This window comes from Ambystoma mexicanum, chromosome 3q (genome assembly GCF_040938575.1).
Source record: "Ambystoma mexicanum isolate Mex_15411 chromosome 3q, UKY_AmexF1_1, whole genome shotgun sequence".
Classification (NCBI taxonomy): Eukaryota; Metazoa; Chordata; class Amphibia; order Caudata; family Ambystomatidae; genus Ambystoma; species Ambystoma mexicanum.
The window spans coordinates 969,003,132-969,019,183 of record NC_090926.1 but is presented as its reverse complement, the minus strand read 5'-3'; the positions used below and the strand labels follow the sequence as shown (position 1 = coordinate 969,019,183).

The window sequence follows — 16,052 nt, the reverse complement described above, 5'->3', positions numbered from 1 at the left end:
GTGCACTATTCTGGAGAGCTTATCTGGAGGATTGTGTACTATTCTGGCAAGCTCATCTGGAGCATTGAGTACCATTCTGGATGTCGCAAATGAAGTGCTGTGCAACATTCTGGAAATCACATCAGGAATGTAGTAGCCAGTTCCAGAGGTCTAGAAAGTCAAAAGCAGACTGGACAGAGATTGACTCACTACAATGGTTCCTGGTTTAAGCCATAGATCCTATGTCGGGAGGCTTGATCATCTGAACGTGTTTGCCACCAGAGGAAAGAAGAGTGGGAGAATGGTGAGAGGAACTGAAATAATAGGTTCTTGCCAGCACACTAATTCTAAAAATATGTTTTTATATAGTTCTTCATACAATAACCCCCCTTCAAAGCGCTGCAATTAAAAAACGGCTTTTCAAAAAGAATTGTACAGACTTGTTAGTGATTGTACGAAACAACATCTCAGGAGATGCACTGCTGACAAAAATGGTTTGAATGTTAGGCAAGCCTCTGTTTTACATAATGGTGTAATGGTACTGAGAACGCATGTGTAAAGCTGGAGTCCACGTGTGATTTATGGAAAAAGTGGCCAGATACAAGAGGGTAAACTGGGTACAACCAGAATGCCTTCTCTGCGTGGGTACGGTGGATGTATTGAAGGGGTTTATTACGCACCGATTGAGCCAAGAACGGTCAGTGGGGTGATAAGGTGTACACTCACTGGGGCCTTCTGGTGGCGGGCACCAGATCTTCAGAGGTTTTCAAAGAGATGTTGTCTTCTGTGGCCTGGCTCTCTCATCTGGCACATACTGTTCCTGCCAGCGTAGAGGGGCACAGCCCGGGTTGTAGGAGGCAGGGGGCGCACAGGCAGGTGATGGGTGGTGGTGGGGGTGGGGCAGGGTGCTGGAGATTCGAACCCAAAGAGCAATAGAAGGATAAAATAAGGAAACACAAACAGTGAAATATCAAATATCCGTTAAACAATAATTATAACTCGGAGAACTTTAATTGTCCACGGGTAAGACAAAAGGGTTGAATTTATGTATAAAGTTTATTGTATGTGCGACCATTCTGTTGTGGCTCAATCAAGGAGTGATAGCCACCTGTACGAAAAAGGGAAACCCATTGGAGTATTAAGTGTAAGTGGGCGTGGCATTTCTTTTCTGGAATTTGTGGTGGAGTACGCATACAGCATGCACGATAGCGCATCTTGGCTATCCAAATACGACTCACAGCTGGGTGATTTTGCAAGCAGTAAGTGTTAAAACAGTTGTTTCCTATCTAATTGGTTGGTTAATTGCAGCAATTCAACCAATGCTTGTCTCGATGTTTGTCACATGTAGGTGATTTGAAACTGTAATTTATTTTAAACGATCTGTCTGAAAGATTAAGGGTTACTGGAGCTCTCATGCATCTGTTGGTGTAGTGAAACCACTTAACATGTGTGCTTCAATCACATGATTTCTAAGACTTGTAACATCCCAGCAAACCACCATGAATGAAAGGACTTGTCTCATTTGTTTCCTTTATAGAACACGTAAATACTTAGAGTGACAAGGTATTCATGCTATTGAGCTAATTTGCAGAACATTTCATTGCATTAACATTGTTCTTTTAAAAATGCACGGAAAATATCTACCTATACAAATGCAAAAATGGTTGGCCTTGCCCATACTTCATGTAATGTCCGCTAAATCTTGATGGAATTAAATAAGTATGTATCTGTAAAGGCTAAATATGATGAACAAAATAGTTCCCTTAGTTAATAATACACCTTTAATGTGTAGATCGAACATAAAGAAGAGTTGCGCTCTAGATGGTGAACATTGCCATTTACACCAATCCATATCCACCATTGACTGCTTGGAGGGTGATAGCATAGATAACCTACTTCGATTGGACTATAAAGCAATTTGAGAGGGCCATTGACCCTCCAAAGACAGTGCGTGGGTCTGCCGAAGAATCGCCTTCGCATATAGGACCCACTGTAATATTATTCAAATGCAGAATTCTGAGGTTTTAAGGGTCCAGTGAATGCCTTCCTTGAACCGAATTCACGCGACTAAGAAGTGAAAGTGGATATTCTGTTTATGAACATGGAATGACTCCCTTTCCCATGTCCATGTATTTCACAAAAGGATTGCCAATCTTGTAACACTATGTATCAGAAAAGCGTCTCTTTGTCACTCCGGGGGAATGACTCCCTTTTTCTGGTTATATTGTTTCACTATTTACATTTGTTTAGCCAGGAGTACTGACTCCCTTCCCCGGGCTTCTTTACTTGATACTTTCCTCTGGTTTGATCTACAAGGAGAATGACTCCCTTTTCCCGTTATTCAGGCTTTCACAGTTCCTCAGAAAACCAGGGGAATTACTCCCTTCCCCTGGTCTCTTTACAGGTTTCTCCTTGGATCCGGGGTTTTCATAAGTCCACACAAAACCAGGAGGAATGACTCCCTTCCCTGACCTCTCCACTTTAGGATTTCTTAGCAAAACAGTTCACACACAGATAGGGTCCACAACCCAGGTTTCCCCCACTATGGCCCACTTGGTTCACTAGCCTTTCAAGTACTGCCATGAGGAAGAGGTTTTCAACTTTAATTTCTTCTTCTTAGCAGCGGGTACCAAACCCGTATTTACCAGCTTTGTTGAGTAGGCAGGCCTGGTTCACTAACCTGCCAAGCAGTGCCATGAGTAAGATGCACACGCTTCCTTATTATATGTGATGCAGGTCCCCAACCCATGTTTCTCTAGTTGGTTCACTGGGCAGACTTTGTTTCCTTGTCTGCCAAGTACTGCCACAAAGAAGATACAAGCAAACTCGTTCTTGAGGCTTTTCTTCAGCGTTAGGGTTTCTAGTATGACCCCACATTGGGAACCCTTTTCTATTGGATGTTTACCTGCCTTCTATTTCAGGTGAGGGGGTCTTGTACTACCCCTGTTATTAACATAGAGTATTAGGTCACTGCCACAGGAGTCCTCTGGGAAAATACTTATTTGTATTCCCACCTGTGTTCAGAAAATAACTTTAGGGCTAAATGAAACACCGAAACAGAATTCTGTCTTATTCTCAGAGATAGGTTTTTATTATAGCTTCAGATATCTCCACATGGTCATACAATCTGCCATGCGAACTGCCTGCCCTCTCATTATCTGTCTGTGTCTGCTCTCCCCCATTCATAAGGAGAGCATTTTCTGTTATTGCAAGCGCAGGATTTCTAAAGCAAGACCTGTTCACAGATTTCTGTTTTAGAGAACCTATGTCAAAATGGCTTCTAAAGCCTACAATAGTTAATGCACAGCTCACAGTCCCAAAATCCTCTTTCATCCCCACCAGCAGGCCTGTATATCCCTATACCTTTCCGGATCTTCTTGGCAGGCTCTGGTCTGTCCTGGGGTTCTGCTTCACATCTTCCACTGCTTGCGCGTTGGCCTCCCTATCTTTGGTGGCACCATGGCTTCAGACTCCCTGCAGTCCTTGCGTCTGCTTCAGACCACCTGATCTCCTTCCTTCTGCAGGTCGTTCCACGGCACCAACAGTCACTGGTAAGGTCCTTCAGTGTTGGACCATTTCGAGATGCTCCCAAACTCCAGATGTTGTGCCAGTCTGCAGCTTCTCTGAGTTCTTGCGCCGAATTGCTGCACCTCTCTCGGCTTCTCCTGGGATAGCTTAACGGATTGTTTAGTCCTGTGTTGGTTTTTATTTTTGTTTCTTCAGTCAGCTCTTGCGAAACACTCACCTACTGTTCTGGTGACATTCTTCATGGTTCAGCGACTCCTCCTCATCTAAGTCTTTGCCCTGCATGTACACACACACACACACACACACACACACACACACACACACACACACACACACACACACACACACACACACACACACACACACACACACACACACACACACACACACACACACACACACACACACACACACACACACACACACACACACACACACACACACACACACACACACACACACACACACACACACACACACACACACACACACACACACACACACACACACACACACACACACACACACACACACACACACACACACACACACACACACACACACACACACACACACACACACACACACACACACACACACACACACACACACACACACACACACACACACACACACACACACACACACACACACACACACACACACACACACACACACACACACACACACACACACACACACACACACACACACACACACACACACACACACACACACACACACACACACACACACACACACACACACACACACACACACACACACACACACACACACACACACACACACACACACACACACACACGGGTTGATGTGGATTTGTGTGTGGGGGCTATGAGGGTTGGATTGGAGCTGATCATACTGCGTTCTCCCTAGATGTCTGCCTTTTTCCCCAGAGGTGGAGTCTCTCCCCATTAGATTGCCTGCTGAGCACCACCCCGAGCTGAACTGTTGGGTAGCAGCCTCACCTCCCTGGCCTCATGGGAAAGGGCTCTCCCTTGGGGAGAAGTGACAACATCTAGGGATTCATCACATTACACAAATATAAAAACGATACACCAATTATAAACCAGTATTTCAATAAAATATGAAAGGATACAATTAATTCAACTGTTATGACTACAGTTCTACTACAAACTAGCTAAAAATAATGAACTACAATCAATCCTAAACAATAAAAAACACTTTGAATTATTACCATCTCAAGGTAAATACATTGATTCTATGAAAAATCTTGATCATTGTAATTGATAGATATTTAATTTCCTGATTGCATACAAAGCAGATTAAATGACTATAAAGCCTACGTACTTGATGAACAAGTCTCGAAAACGTAATACTCCTCAGATTTCTTAGAACCAGACACTTCGCCATTAGGTGATATAACCATTCTATTCCATCTGTCTTTTTCGGAAAAGAGCACCTGACTGCCATTAACAATTGCTTCATTTTGTAAATGTCCACTGTAGTCAATAATTGCATCCTTAAATGTAAAAATGAGTGCATTATGGCAATGTTGATATTAATACGTATTTTATGTTTCAAGAGATTAATTATTTTCCCATCCATGCCCCCTTGTGACTGTCTTTTTTTAAAATATAATGGTTTTGTAGCTTGGATACAATACAATTATATGGATTGTATCCGTATATTTATTATATTGTATGTGCATAAATGTTTAATAAAAATTATTTTATGAAATTAATTATGTTTTAGAATTTGAAAGGGGGAAAAATACTACCTCTTTCCTTAAATGTGATTTACATACACAACATTCCTTTTCTTAATAATAGAACAAAACAATGACCACCATGGAAAGGGAGAAGGGACTACATGTAGTCCCTTCTCCCTTTCCATGGTGGCCAGCAACAGAAGTAACCCTGGAGCCGCGCCAGTGAAGCAGAAGCTTCAGAGCCTTCTCGGCAAGGTAAGACCTGGGCGAGGGCCAATGAGCTTGCTTGTACCAAGCGTATTGACCTCGCCGGGTACTAATGGTTCATACAATTACATAGTCTGTGTATGCGTGTATGTGAAGAAGCTCTCTGAGCCAGCGAAACACATTGTCTTGGTTACAACATCCTTTCTGCATTTTGAATAAAGGAATGCACAGTGTTAAATTCACATATCGTGTCTGTTCAGCATCAGTATTCCTGTGGAGCCAAAAGTAGCTCCTGGTAGTTGTATAATAGACCATTCTAGACTGCAATCAGTGGCTAAATAGCTCCAAACTCCCCTCAGCGTCAAACTCTGTGAACAGTACTTTTGGTTTCTGCAATTATATGAATAGCTCTTCTAGTTGCCCCAAAATATTCTCTAATATTTAGGAGGGGTCAAGAGAAATCAACTGCATTAGGCCTTTCAGATATACTTTCTGCTTCAGAGAGCAGATGATTGACACTGAGGTTCAACTACCTTCTAAACCATACCAGATTATCTCTGGGAAGAGCTGGAGCTTTCTCGAGCCAGATGTCAGTTATGTCAGTTACAGTTATTCAGAAACCTTACCATGACTCTTGCGGCCACCACATGCATGTTTAGTGCATCTGTTCCTCTGCTCATTGCAATGTTATTTTAGGATGTATTCCCACTTCACATTCACTGGCTTATTTTCACGCAGGTCTATTTCCATGAAGTTCTTTTCTCGGCACAGACTTCAGTCGGGTTCGTTTGAAAGGTTGTGTGGGCATTGTCTGGGGATGCATGCACCTGCCTCTCTCATAGTTGGACAGATAGCTACAGGAGTGGGCTTTCTCCTTACCTATCTGACAAACTTGGACCTCTAACGTTGAACAAGTTTATCGAACAGTGGCCACCATGAAGGGACTGAAGCCGCTTTTTGGACATGTGCCCCTTGTATAAACAGGGTTTACAGACCAGCAGTTCAGGATGCACCTAAATATGTCCCATTGCAACCAGAAGATGGCAATCCAGTTCTAGAACAGTATATATTATCCCGTGGCAGTCCCCACACTATTGTCAATGTGAGTAGGATGATGAATAGAAAACCTGAATATTGAACTGCTGTTAACATTTGACATGCATGGAGGATTTGGACGATATTTTGCAAACAAAAAGTTATCATGGGACCCACCAGACTGTACATTTTGGGAAACATTTGTTAAAAAATAAAAAAAGGTTATCAGCCTACTCCCATTCATTTTCAATTGGAGCAAATGTCAAAATTGCCATGCAGCACAGGGCAACAACTGCTGGACAGAATCGGACCAAATAAAAAACAACTTGGGCACAAAACATTGACTCTAATTCCAGGAGGAGCCTGGGGTAGTTGCGTCCAGTAGTTGTTAAAATATTTGACTGGGAAGGAGGTGCGCCCTTCTCCCAAAATGATACCTACATTTTCCCATGGTGCTTTGCAGCAGAGTGGCTTTTCAGAAATGAATACGCTGCAATTTATTCCTAAATTGTATTCCTAATAAATGTTGACATGCTGGATGGATTATAAAATGAAAAAAGTATCCAGAAAGCACACTTTTCTCCCCATTCTTTTTCCCATAGAGAAAAAATGCTATTTTTGAAGAAGAAATAGTGTGAAAACTGCTTGGCGGATTTAGTCCAAATAAGAAACAATGTGGGCACAAAGCATTGACTTAATTTCCTTGACTGGTTTGTGATAAATCCATCCAGTAGGTTTTAAAATAATCGACAGAGACATGGGATGCCTCTTGGTCCCTGAAAACCTTATATTGGCCTTGGTGCTTTGCAGCAGAGAGGCTGGAGGACTTTTCAGAAATTAAAAGCAGCCATTTCTTTTTTGCTCGATGCAAGTGATTACTGTGATATTACTGGTAGAAGCCACAAATGAAATAACCCAAGACGCTATTTGGAGGAGCAAAAAGGATGCCATCAAACTTTGGAATGAACTCCCAAACAAAACCTCACACAGTTTAATAACGATGTCGACTTCAGAAAATGACTCAAAACTCTTCTGTTTATGTAGTCCCTACTAGGGCAGCATTGATTTTTTTGAATGACTGCCCTTAGATGGCCTGTCCATAGGTGCTATATAAATACCAATGTGCAAGGTTTAATTATTTGAACCAATATCTAAATAAATACCAATAGCAATTACATCAGGCGAAGAAGACAACATGTGAAGTTGGGGATTTTAGGGTGGGTTGGGGAGCTAGTTACAGGTAGAACATTTTCATTTTATCTGGGGAAGGCCACGTCAATCTCACAAGATATCTGCAGTAACGCCGTAAAACGTGTTCAGAAATAAACGTGCATCACAGGCAACAATGAGTGATGGGGGTAATAGGATTAGGGAGTCAAAAAGCAATTGAGTGAAGAGAGAGGACCTGGAAAAAATTAAGGGGGACACATGTTGAGTGCCTGCAAGGAAGTGGAAGCCTTTTTAATTCTGAGGCATTTTACCACTGCAGGATTCGTCAAACCGCCACTCTACCACAGGAAAGTCAGTTATTTGAAATTATTACTTAGAAATTATCACTAGAATTAGATGATAGAGAAATAAAAGGTTACCAACTGCAGTGCCAGTATTTACTTGGCAGAGGCAATGTGTGCTTGGTAACAATTCATAGTTTGACATGGCCACTGGCCATGGCTAGTGGACCCACAAGAAAGCCATTGTTGCATGTGATTTAGAGGCCACAGCCACAGGCCATAGCTAGTGAGACCTCAACAAACTATGTGACATGTTCGGCCCTGGCCACTGGCCTTGGCTGAAGGCTGTGGCTAGTGGGTCCAAAAGAAAACTATTGGTTCAACATATACAGTGGCCACGTCCAAAGGCCATTGCTAGTTAGACTTCAAGAAACTATGCAACATGTTTGGCAGTGGCCACTGGCCATGGTTAGTGGGCCCAAAAGATAATTATAGGTGCCACAAGTACAATGACCTTGAAGAAGCTATACTATAACAGAAACTTTAAATTCAGTGAAAACCCATTAGTTAAGAGAGAGTTTAGGTGATCAGATTTCACGCAAAAAAAAACCTAAAATTCAGCACTCACATTTCAAGCAATTGCAAGTTAACTATGGAGCCCCTGTTGCGCAGCGTATACCCACAATGATAACATCACTGGTGACGTCACTAATTACATCACACATGGCATCACTGATGTTATCACTGATGGTGTTACTAATGACATCATACAATATATTACTGATGAGATCAATAATTACATCATATATGACATTAGTAATCATATAAATTAGAATATCTTTGTTCACCTCTTTAGATACACAGTATATTGTATACATCACAATAATAACAATATAACATGGAAACACACACTGATACAGAGTATCATATGATTACGAGTGACACATTAATTTATAGTACTTACCATCATATACAATTTAAAAGAAAAAATATGTAACGTTATACAAAAGGTTTGAATTTCTTGTATTGGTAAGAAATTACAAAACCTAATTGAAGGGAAAGTACCTGATTGAGGTACATCTATTTCAGGCATGTCAAAAATTAGATAGTATTTGTGTAGTAGAAAAAAAAGAATAGATGGAAGTAGAAATATGTTTAATAGTGTTATGAAAATAATGAATGTGAACATTTAATTTTACAATTCTTACTGTAATAACATTACATGCACACATTTTCTAAATGAGGTTTTATTTGAAAAAAAACACGTTTAGTTTGAAAACAGTTAAGATTAGCAATATATTGCAACAAAACCTTTCAAATTTAGGGAAAAACATTAGTTAAATATTATGGTGAAAATGTAATGCAACAAAACCGTTGAAATTCAGCAGACAATTCAGACAATGCCACCTTTACTACTCAGCCCCAGTTGCACAGTGTATGGCCACAATGATGACATCAGAGATTACATCACTGATGACATCCCTGGTGACATCACTAATGAGATCATATATGACATCACGGATCACATCAGACATGAGATCACTTATTATGTTAAAATATGTTTTGGTCACTCCCTTGGTACATATGCTGTTTTAGTATACTTATTAACAATAAGAACATTACATAGAACAATAGATGTGTACACATGTATGATATGAGTACTTGTGGAAAATTCATTTTTGTATTTATTGAAGGATCACATTTAAAATATAAAATATGTAACATTTTAGAAATATTGTTAATTTCTTTTAATAGCAAACAATTCCATAGAAGGTATCTGATTGTGTCATTGTGGCAAATTTACTTAGATATTTGTAAGATAATATATTATATATAGAGTAGTAAACAAAATTATAATAGGAATAGATAGATACAAATAGAATGATGTTGAATCCTGAGTGTCAGGGAAATGCTACATGTACATATTTACATTTTCTATTGTGCTTATTATAAAAATAGTATATACACGTATTGTTTTCTAAATGAGAAGTGTTAAAAAACACATGTAAAACGTACATGCACTTATGTATTGTGATTTATTATAATAATTCTAAGCATGGGTATTCTAAAAAAGAATATTAATAATACGTAATTACATATATACAAAAGTAATGAAGCTTAGAAATTGAAGATTTACTTTTGGACATGTATGTCGATTTATATCACATTCTTTTTTCTTTTCTAAATTAACTATGACGTTTTATTCCACTCTACCATATGACATGCCAAAGTAAATGACTCTTTACATACTACACAATTTTTTGTTGTACTTCAAATAGTGGACCATACACCAAATTTAAGGAAATTACAGCAGAATCAAATGTACTTTGAAAATATGTCTATATATTTTATGTCAAAGTCCTATTTCTTTTTTCACGTATTGTTGGGAGCTGATCTAAATGCCAAATGTATAGATGACCTACTGTGGGCTCCCTGTAAAAACATAGCTGAGCAGAGTACTGTGCTCCAAGATAGGGGAAATGAAAAGGGTAAGAGGTGGACTACGTTTTTGAGATCCTGGGAACTAACAATGTTTAACGGCCGGGCCAAGGATGATATCCCTGGGAAACACACGTAGAAGGGTAATGGGCACCACTCAACGCTAGACAATTACTTTGGAAACAACCATTGTCTGATGGAAGCTAGGGATCTCAGGGTAATACACAATGGGCCTCATTACAACCCAGGCGGTAAGTTCCCTACTTTACCACCATGGTGTAAACTCTGTTTACACCATGGTGGATGGCAGATTTACTGCCCCATTCCAAGGTGAGTGGGGCGGTAAATCCCCATTCCCCATTTACCCTTCCCCATTCCCATTTTTGCCCCATAGGGCATAATGGGAGTGGGGAAGGCGCTAATTACGGCACTGTAAATTACGGTGCCGTAATTAGCACCAAGGCGGGTTAGCGCCTTGCATTTTAACGCCTGCTAAAAGCAGGCGTTAAAATGGTAATCAGGCGTTAAGGGTTAACAGCGCCGACGGCGCCGTTAAACCCTTAACGCCTGGGTTGTAATGAGGCCCCATGACCATCGTGACCATAACATCCTGGCCATTGACCTTAATATTAATTCCTCCTATGAGAGGTCATTGGAAGGTGCAGGTCTGTCATTTTCCCAGGGGGAAATCAAATTTGTTGGGCACATCCGCAAATACACAAGGTGAGCAAGTACATCACTGGACTCACCAATGGTGCAGTTGAAAGTTTGGCTATGCTTGGACCCAACGAAATTGAGGCTTGGATGAAGGATGTAGCAGTAAAGACTGGCACTTGCGCTATTGTTCTTTCCATTGTTTGTACTAAACATACACATAGGTTTGATAGAACCATTAGAGAGGCTAAGAGAGAGATGTGGGGGAACCATAGGTGGGTCTGCCAATCCCCTCATCCTGTGAGGAGAGGCCGATAAAATAAAGGCAATAAAAAGCAATTACTCACTTTGGCTAAAAAGCTGTAAACGTTCAACTCTAAATACCCAATGGCAACAGATGTTTATGGTACTAAGTAGAGTCCATCGTAAGGAAACACGGACAGAATTGACTAAAGCTAGTGCTGGATCTAGAACTAAGGCCATCAACCCTATACAGGAAGGTAGGTGGATGAACTATATAGTAGATATGGACAGGTAGTTTGCCTCCCCCCTGATTTCCTGTTGAAGAAATGGGGCTTGAAAATAACGATATAGAGGAGGTAATCCGGAAGATGAAGGATTCAAGGGCACCTGGATCAACGGGTTGGCCAACGTGGTCCTATAGGAAAACCCCGGAGGTGGGCACAGATACTTAAGATTTTGTTTGACAAAGTGTGCTGTGCCCAAACCATCCCTATGTCATGGCAGCAGTACATTCTTGTGTCGATGTACAAGAACGGGGACCGGCTTGTCCCGGATAATGATCGACTGCTGGCCATCCTGGATGTTTCCAGGAAGACTTTTGCTGCATTTCTATCTCGCTCTACAGAGTTGGGTGGCTAGTGCAAACCTATTTCATTTCACCCACACAGGGTTTCTCTCTGGAAGCTGTATAACTCATAATTTGAGGGTATTAGATGTCCTTATCCGGAGAGCCTCAGGGATAGATGGGGCAACCCTCTATGTTATGTTTGTAGACTACCAGGTGGCATGTGATGGTGTTAACCAGGAGAAGCTTTGGGACAAAATGAAAAGACGGGGATGTCCTGATCGGCTGCTAAACACGACTAGGGGTTTGCACCAAAATACCCATGCCTGTGTCCGATTAGATGACTTGGGTACAATGTCCCAGGAGGTTCAAATATCCAGGGGACTAAAACAGGGATGCCCGCTGGCCCCATTCTTGTATAATTTATATATGGCAGACCTCCCTCAAAGATTTAAAGAGGGAATAGGATGCTACACAAAGATCGGCAATTGCCCTATCCTCTGCATGTTATAGTCATGTTTAACCATACCTTCGCTGGTGCCCTGGCCATGTTCGAGACTCTAGTAATCTTTGCTTGGGACAATGACTTAACTATCAATTTGGGCAAGACTAAGATTATGATTATCTCCCCCAAAAGAATAAAGCACATGGGCTTCGACACCAGCCCTAGGTAGGATTGATTATGTGCACTCTTATCCTTACCTGGGCCTGGAAATGGGTGCAGGCAGGTCGTATAAGGAAATCAAAGATGCCAAGAGAGTAAAGGCTAGACAACTGACTGCATTAATTAGTACCTTTGCAGCTAAGAGTTATTGCGCTCTACTCCAGGTGCTCTGCTCAATGGTACTATATGGGTTGGAGTCAGTTTGTATGGGCGATTACAAGTGGCTGGATGTCCTCGAAGGTTACTTTTAAAAATGGAGTAATTCAACTGCGACAGGGGCAATTGCATATAAAAATAAATACTCACCCAAGGTGCAAATTATTGGCCACCCTAAGTGAGCCCGTTGACCATGCAAATAGATATTGTGATTTGGAGTATGGTATCCATATGGTACAGATATATGAGTGGATAGGTTGGAGACACAATTTTAAATGGGGAACAAGGGCCTACCCTCTGATGTTATTGTGTATAAACAGGCTGAGGAAGTGGAATTGGACCAATAACCTTTTGCACCTGTCTACTCTTACCAACTATAAGTACAATGCATACCTATCTGCAAACCCCAAAATACTTGAGGCAATGTCCGTCCTATGCTATGCAATAGTTCCTTCTGAAATTACGAATAAACCAATTGCCACTGCTGATTTTTCTTGGTGCCTGGTGTAAGATTCGAGAAGGTGATTGGATATGCCGTATGTGTAAGTTACCCGGGGAACTGAAAACACCCTGCTATGTCCTGACACAGTGTAAAAAGTTAGGAGATGTGCATATGACAAGGCTGAGTTGCTTTGTATGAAGCAATAAAGGACAATGGTTTCTGGAACTTTGTATAAATTCAGACTCGGAGAGAATTAATGTTTGCTGTTTTTAATGTGTGGTCCATGGCGATTAAAAAGCTGGTGAAAGAAAACTGCAATATGTTTATTAACAAATCTAGTTTGGGGGCTAAGTCTGGTAGAATCTGAACTATAAAGCGAGTCAGTCTATACGCCTCTGGAATTAGCCAACCCGATGTGAGTATTGTCTATGCATGCTATCTTTGTTTTAGTATTTATGTATTTATTGAGTGCCTTCGGGTCACTCGGATGATCTTATTTCCTCCACGTGTTTTTGGGAAAGAATTTTAGTTTTTAACTTGGGGTATTTAGTTCAGATTCCTGTTTGGTAGATATATGATCAGCACCACATCTAGCGCTGGGAAAAGTGAATGTACTGTCTTAATGTCGATGTAAACCTAGATACAATTGGTAATAACTTGATCCCTCGCAAGTGTAAGATAAAGTGTAAGTAATGGACATGGAGTCCCAAAATAGTACTTCAAAATTGCACTCTGAAACTGTACCTTGTCAGTGTTTAATTGTATTTGATTGTGTTTTTTGTACCTTTATTCCACTTGTATTAATAGTTGTATTTGTATGGCAAATTGGATTTTATATGATTGGATTGATATTTTAATGTAGTGTTTGTAAAGGTTTGTTGAACTATAAACAAAAAATAATATGTATTTTTTATGTTTTATTGTTTAAAGCATGGACCTAGCTCAAGAGCAGCGTAGCGCTGTACAGAGTATGGGTAGCCGGCATTTGTGTTGCATCTTTTAACAGTAGCACAGTACTGTGAGGTCTGTTTGTTGGTATGTAGGCCAATTGGAATTAGTCCTTGGTCAGGTTTTGTTGAAAGAGCCATGTTTTGAGAGATTTGTGACAGTTGGAGAATGTGACAAGCCAGTCGGTTGATCTGCTGTGCAATGATATGTGGAACTTGGCTGGCCTGTACGCTGGTGTACTACTTGTGACTACTTTGTAGATAATTCATGCAGTCTTGCTGCAGTGTGTTGGGCTGCTTTTAGGGTAGCCAAATGAGCAGCTGAAAGCCCTGTCAGAAGAGCATTTCCCCATTGATGTGCAAGAAGACAAGGGGCTTCACTACGGTCCAGAAGACCTGCAGTGGGATGAAAAGTTTGATTTTTCGAATGGTAGTGATTCGGAGTGTGGAGTATTTTTATCCACGCCAATGCGCCACACTGGACCCCTTTGCCAATGGGGAAAGAAAACTGACAAAAATGGAGGCAATGACCCAGAGTTCATAAACCACCAAAAGAGCTGCACGCCCTGCCACATACACAGGCAAAGTGGTGTACAAGCAGGAATCACTGCTGTCACCTGTCATATGTCATCTGTCACCTGAAACAAGGCCACAGAAGGACAAAATCAGAAAATGCCCTTAAAAATTCTGTCATTTTCCCAGAGAATTATGGAAAGGAAAGTGTGCTGAAATCATGGATTCTCCAGGCAGTCAGAGGAATCCAGGCATCACAGCTAAGGACATTGGCTGTCAAACCCAGTTTAAACGTATTTTCTTTTTCCTGACAAATTGCAAAATCCACTATTTCAAGCATGTTTGTGAAGTGCTAATTCTTTTAAAATGTTAAAATCCTTTATGAACTGTGCTTACATATATAAATATTTTATATTTGAAATGAAAAGACTTTAATGTCAAGGAGCCCAGTCTGGGGCCAATCCACTATTTAATTCTGATCTGACAGCCTGGCCAGGGAAATCTGACATCTCCGCTTGACATTCCCTTGAGAACAGGAAGGCTAATGGCTGTTAATGGTTCCCGCATAATGCCGACAAGCCGCACAATGGGGCTGCATAAGACATTTGTCTGCTGGCTGACCAAAGAACAAAGGACAGGCTGAGCATTGACCTCTGCAAGGAGGGGCAGGATGTTGAGGAGGTTTCTCAGTGAACTTCAAAGGACTGGACAGCTGCTGCCTGAAAAGGGGAGGTTATCCAAGAGGACTTTGACGTGAAATCCTTAATTTTGATTCAAATTTAAAACTCTTTAACTGAGCAACCTACAGAGGGATAAATCTGAAACTTGGTAGACATTAAACTAATTTCAGCCTTGTGATTTCAAGACATTGAGGAAACTTGTACCATTTAAGGACCAAAGTTATGAAAAATGTCTGATTGTGGCAAAACTATTAATGTTGCAAACTTACAATTGTATGTACACGATCCACTGATAAGCGCCCAGAGATGTATCAAATTAAAAATGATTAATCCAAAGTGTTATGGGTAAAATTGATAAAAATCCATAGAATGACCAATACAGCTCTCACAAAGATGGGAAGTGAATGTAAATGTAGATAATCGGATATAAAGTATATGTGTCCAATTTTAAGAGGGTACATAATGTTACAAATGTACATTTGTGCAAACGTATGTATGTCTTGGGTAAACCTCCAGCTGGGAGTTCCTAAATCCTGTTATAAGATGACAGCTCTGTTCAGGCTGCCAACCAAAACAAAGCACATGCCTGTAGCCACTCACAACCATGGGGGTGTGTTTTGAAGTTCTGCCCATGCCATCAACCTTGTAATGGAAAAATATAGGAGTTTCACTACACATAGAGACTGCTTCCAGAACACACTGCTTCCAGTACCCATCCAGGTGTCCGTGCAGCACCTTATTGCAGAACTTTTTATCTTGTAGCTGTATCCAGAATTCTTTGAAAGATCCAGATTTCTTTGCAGATTCCAGACTCTAGCATGGCAAAATTATCGCTAGCCTGACACAATTGCAAAAA

At 40.9% G+C, this 16,052-nt stretch overlaps 1 protein-coding gene across 7 annotated transcripts in view; it reads left to right on the top strand.

The window, feature by feature from the left end:
• SDK2 (sidekick cell adhesion molecule 2) overlaps positions 1–16,052 on the top strand; it is a 1,531,827-nt gene that overhangs the window by 62,256 nt on the left and 1,453,519 nt on the right. The gene's annotated exons all lie outside the window — the stretch shown is intronic.